This window comes from Hordeum vulgare, chromosome 7H (genome assembly GCF_904849725.1).
Source record: "Hordeum vulgare subsp. vulgare chromosome 7H, MorexV3_pseudomolecules_assembly, whole genome shotgun sequence".
Lineage (NCBI taxonomy): Eukaryota > Viridiplantae > Streptophyta > Magnoliopsida > Poales > Poaceae > Hordeum > Hordeum vulgare.
Window position 1 is genome coordinate 267,197,313 of NC_058524.1, and position 6,044 is coordinate 267,203,356.

A 6,044-nucleotide genomic window follows, 5' to 3' on the forward strand; every position below is an offset into this window, starting at 1 on the left:
TTGGACCATGTTCTTCGACGGGTCCAAGATGCTTCATGGTTCACGGGATGGAGTGGTTCTCATTTCCCAGAGGGAGACCGACTGAACTATGTGATCCAGATCCACTTCGACTCATCTAACAAGGAGGCCGAGTACAAAACCCACCTGTAAGGACTCCACATGGCCATCTCACACGGCGTGTGACGTTTGATGGTATACGGCGAATCGGACCTTGTCGTCAATCAGGTGATGAAGGAATGGGACATTTGAAGCCCAACCATGACAGTTTACTCCAACGCGGTTAGAAATCTAGAGAAGAACTTTAAAGGGTTGGAATTGCAGCATGTGCCCCGAGCCAAGAATCAAGTGGCTGATGACTTGGCGAAGATCGGTTCCACTAAGAAAATCGTTCCAAAAGGCGTGTTCCTCGAACACCTGCGCACCCCCTCAGTCAAAGAAGATCCTTTTATGGAAGAACCTTGATACGTCTCCAACATATCTTTATTTTTTTATTGTTCCATGCTATTATATTATCTGTTTTTGGATGTTTTATATGCATTAATATGCTATTCTATATTATTTTTTAGACTAACCTATTAACCTAGAGCCTAGTGCCAGTTTTGTTTTTCCATGTTTTTAGTATTGCACATAAGGAATATTAAACAGAGTCCAAACAGAATAAAATCTTCGGAATGATTTTTCTTGGACCAGAAGAAACCTGCCATACTTGGAGAAGGGGGTAGGAGACCTGCCGGGACACGACAAGCCTGCAGGGCACACCCCTGGCTTGTGGGCCCCCTGAAGGCTCCTAACCCTAATTGCCGTCCTATAAATTCCCAAATATTCCCCCAATACCAGAATGGCACAAAAAAATACTTTTCCGCCGTGAGGAGCCTCTGTTCCCGTGAGATCCAATCTGGGAGCCTTTTTCGATAATCTGCCGGAGGGGGAATCGATCACGGAGAGCATCTACATCAACTCCATTGCCTCTCCGATGATGCGTCAGTAGTTCACCACAGACCTACGGGTCCATAGCTAGTAGCTAGATGGCTTCTTCTCTCTCTTTGTTATTCAATACCATGTTCTTCATGATCTTCATGGAGATCTATGTGATGTAATACTATTTTGCAGTGTGTTTGTCGAGATTCGATCAATTTTGGGTTTATGTTCAGATTATCTATGAATATTATTTGAATCTTCTCTTAATTCTTATATGCATGATTTCATATCTTAGCAAATCTCTTCGAGATATTGGTTTGGTTTGGCCAACTAGATTGGTAATTCTTGCAATGGGACAAGTGCTTAGTTTCGGGTTCAATCTTGTGGTGTCCTCGCCCAGTGACAAAGTAGGTGTAGTGAGGAACGTATTGCATTGTTGCCATCGAGGATAAAAAGATGGGTTTTTCATCATATTGCTTGAGTTTATCCCTCTACATCATGTCATCTTACCTAATGTGTTACTCTGTTCATCATGAACTTAATACTCTAGACGCAGGCAGGAGTCGGTCGATGTGTGGAGTAATAGTAGTAGATGCAGAATCGTTTAGGTCTACTTGACACGGACATGATGCCTATACGCATAATCATTGCCTTGGATATCTTCAAAATTATTCGCTTTTCTATCAATTTCTCGATAATAATTTGTTCACCCACCGTATTATTTTCCTTCATGAGAGAAGCCTCTAGTGAAACCTATGTCCCCCACGTCTATTTTCCATATTTTGCTCTCACATCTATAAACCAAAAATACCAAAAATATATTTCTGCCATTTATTTACTTTTGTTTTACTTTTCGTTCTAGCAATCTTTCATATCTATCTCTATCATATCTCATCCTTGCAAATAACCGTGAAGGAATCGACAGCCCCTTTCCAACGTTGGGTGCAAGTGTTTGATTGTTTGTGTAGGTGCTAAGATTGGGCCCTTGCTTGTTCCTCCTGCTCGATTGATACCTTGGTTCTCAACAAACTGAGGGAGATACTTATCTACTTTGCTGCATCACCCTTTGCTCTTCAAGGGAAAATCAACGCAAGCTCAAGAAGTAGCAAGAAGGATTTCTGACGCCGTTGTCGGGGAGGATACATAGCAAGATCAAGACTACCAAGTACCCATCACAAACTCATCCCTTGCATTTACTTTATTTTTCATTTGCCTCTCATTTTCCTCTCCCCCACTTCTAAAACGATTTTCAGAAAATACCAAAAAGATTTGCCTTTTTATTCGTCGTCTTTTCCGTCTGCCTCTTTGCTTGTTTGCTATCTTTGCCTGTGTTGACATGTCCTTCTATTTGCTTGCATCTTTGCTTGCTAAAAATCTATTGATATGGATCCTCATCCACTTGCTAATCTTTTCAATAGGCCAAATTATGATGAATCAATTACTAGTGAGTTGAGTGCACTTGATTATCTCTATGAAGTTTTGTTTGAAAATCATGAATCTAATTTTTTTATGAAGTGTTGAAAGAAGAAATTTATAAAGTGATTGATGATAGCTCCTTTATTGAAAATCATGATTGCAATGATGTTACTGTAAATTCTATTAATGTCAATTATGTTAATGGTATGCAAAACTACAAGCTTGGGGATGATAATTTTGTCATGTCCACTACTCATTGTAATGATCATGATTGGGGTGACGCTTCTTATGATCTTGAAAATTTATTCAATCCTCATGATGAATATGTTATTGATAATAAGGTCTGCAATAGTATCGAAAGCGGTTTTGGAAGGGTGTCAAATTTAGGTAAAAAAATCCCACATATTTGGAGAGTGTTCAATCTTATGAATTTTTTGTTAAAAGTGGGTTTGGAGAGGTCATGACTTTAGTTAATGTTAATGCCACTACCTTGGAAGATTGTAAGACTTTTATGCATGTGGATCATGAAAATAATGCTTTATGTGATAGTTATATTATTTAATTTATTCATGATGCTACTGAAAATTACTATGAGAGAGGAACATATGCTTTTACATACTATGTGTTGGAAATTTTGAAGTTATACTTGTTTTGCCTTCCTATGCTAATTGATTGTTGTTCCCATAATTCGTTTGCTCACAAAATACCTATGCATATGAAGTGGGCTAGACTTAAATATGCTTGCCATGTGATTCATGATGCCCTTTTTATGTTTCAATTCTTTACCTTTATGCAAGCATCATTGAAATCATCATGGCTAGCTAGGGGCATAAAACGACAACGCTTGTTGGGAGGCAACCCAATTTTATTTTCATGCTTTTGTTTTTGCTTCTGTTTTTAAGTGTTGCACACATTATTACCTTTGTAATAATTGTGTTTTCTTGTTTTAATTAGTGTTTGAGCCAAGTAATACCTTTTGGATGGTATTGTTGGGTAACGTAGCATAAATTCAAAAAAATTCCTACGCATATTCAGAGCTTCCTATGGAGAGACCAGCAACGGGAGAGGGGTAAGAGCATCTTCATACCTTTGAAGATCGCTAAGCGGAAGCGTTACTAGAACGCGGTTGATGGAGTCGTACTCGCGGCGATTCAGATCGCGGTGTGATTCCGATCTAGTGCCGAACTACAGCACCTCCGCGTTCAACACACGTGCAGCCCGGTGACGTCTCCCGCACCTTGATCTAGCAAGGAGGAGGGAGAGGTTGGGGAAGAACTCCAGCAGCACGACGGCACTAGGGTTCCCCCCCCCCTCTCCCCTCTTCGTGCGCCATGGGCTGAGTGGGGGTGCACCAGCCCACCTAGGGGCTGGTTCCCTTCCCCACTTGGCCCATCTAGCCTCCCGGGGTCGGTACCCCCTTTCGGTGGACCCCCGGGGCCACCTCCGGTGGTCCCGATACGTTACCGGTGACGCGCGAAACACTTCCGGTGTCCGAAACCATCCGTCCTATATATCAATCTTTACCTCCGGACCATTCCGGAGCTCCTCGTGACGTCCGGGATCTCATCCAGGACTCCGAACAACTTTCGGTAACCTCGTATAACAATTCCCTATAACCCTAGCGTCATCGAACCTCAAGTGTGTTGACCCTACGGGTTCGGGAGACAGGCAGACATGACCGAGACACCTCTCCGGCCAATAACCATCAGCGGGGTCTGGATACCCATGGTGGCTCCCACTTGCTCCACGATGATCTCATCGGATGAACCACGATGTCAAGGATTCAATCACTCCCCTATACAATTCCCTTTGTCTGTCGGTATAGAACTTGCCCGAGATTCGATCGTCGGTATACCTATACCTTGTTCAATCTCGTTACCGGTAAGTCTCTTTACTCGTTCCGTAGCACGTCATCGTGTGACTAACTCCTTAGTCACATTGAGCTCATGATGATGTTCTACCGAGTGGGACCAGAGATACCTCTCCGTCACACGGAGTGACAAATCCCGATCTCGATTGGTGACAACCCAACAGACACTTTCAGAGGTACCCGTAGTGCACCTTTATAGTCACCCAGTTATGTTGTGACGTTTGATACACCCAAAGCACTCCTACGGTATCCGGGAGCTGCACAATCTCACGGTCGAAGGAAAAGACACTTGACATTAGAAAAGATTTAGCATATGAACAATACGATCTAGTGCCATGCTTAGGATTGGGTCTTGTCCATCACATCATTCTCCCAATGACGTGATCCCATTATCAATGACATCTATTGACTAACGAGCTAGCCAACTAGAGTCTTGCTAGGGACACATTGTGATCTATTTATTCACACATGTATTACTGTTTCCTGTTAATACAATTATAGCATGAACAATAGACGATTATCATGAACAAGGAAATATGATAATAACCATTTTATTATTGCCTCTAGGGCATATTTCCAATAGTCTCCCACTTGCATTAGAGTCAATAATCTAGTTACATTGTGATGTATCGAACACCCATAGCATTATGGTGTTGATCATGTTTTGCTCGTGGAAGAGGTTTAGTCAACGGGTCTGCAATATTCAGATCCGTGTGTACTTTACAAATATCTATCACTCCACTCTGGACATGGTCCTGGATGGAGTTGTAGCGGCGTTTGATGTGCTTCGTCTTCCGGTGAAACCTGGGCTCCTTGGCTATCGCAATGGCCCCAGTGTTATCACAGAAGAGTGTCATTGGACCCGACGCGCTTGGAACCACTCCAAGGTCGGTGATGAGCTCCTTCATCCAAATTCCTTCATGAGCCGCTTCTGAAGCAGCTATGTACTCCGCTTCACATGTAGATGCTGCCACGACTTCTTGCTTGCTGCTGCACCAGCTCACTGCCCCACCATTCAAACCATATATGTATCCGGTCTGTGACTTAGAGTCATCCGGATCTGTGTTGAAGCTGGCATCGGCGTAACCCTTTACGACGAGCTCTTCGTCACCTCCATAAATGAGAAACATTTCCTTAGTCCTTTTCACGTACTTAAGGATTTTCTTGACCGCTGTCCAGTGTTCCATACCGGGATCACTTTGGTACCTCCCTACCAAACTTATGGCAAGGTTTATATCAGGTCTGGTACACAGCTTGGCATACATAAGAGAGCCTACAGTTGAAGCGTAGGGGACATAACTCATCTTCTCTCTATCTGCTGCCGTGGTCAGCGACTGAGTCTTACTCAATCTCATACCTTGCAAAACTGGCAACAACCCTTTCTTTGAGTTTTCCATATTGAACTTCTTCAATATCTTCTCAAGGTATGTACTTTGCGAAAGACCTATGAGGCGTCTCGATCTATCTCTAGAGATCTTGATGCCTAATATGTATGCAACTTCTCCAAGGTTCTTCATTGAAAAACTCTTGTTCAAATAGGCCCTTATGCTCTCCAACATCTCTATATTGTTCCCCATCAATAATATGTCATCCACATACAGTATGAGGAAAGCTACAGAGCTCCCACTCACTTTCTTGTACAGACAGGCTTCTCCATAAACCTGTATGAACCCAAACACTTTAATCACCTCATTAAAGCGAATGTTCCAACTCCGAGATGCTTGCACCAGCCCATAGATGGAGCGCTGGAGCTTGCACACTTTGTTAGCACCCTTAGGGTCGACAAAACCTTCTGGTTGCATCATATACAACTCTTCCTTAAGGTTCCCGTTAAGGAACG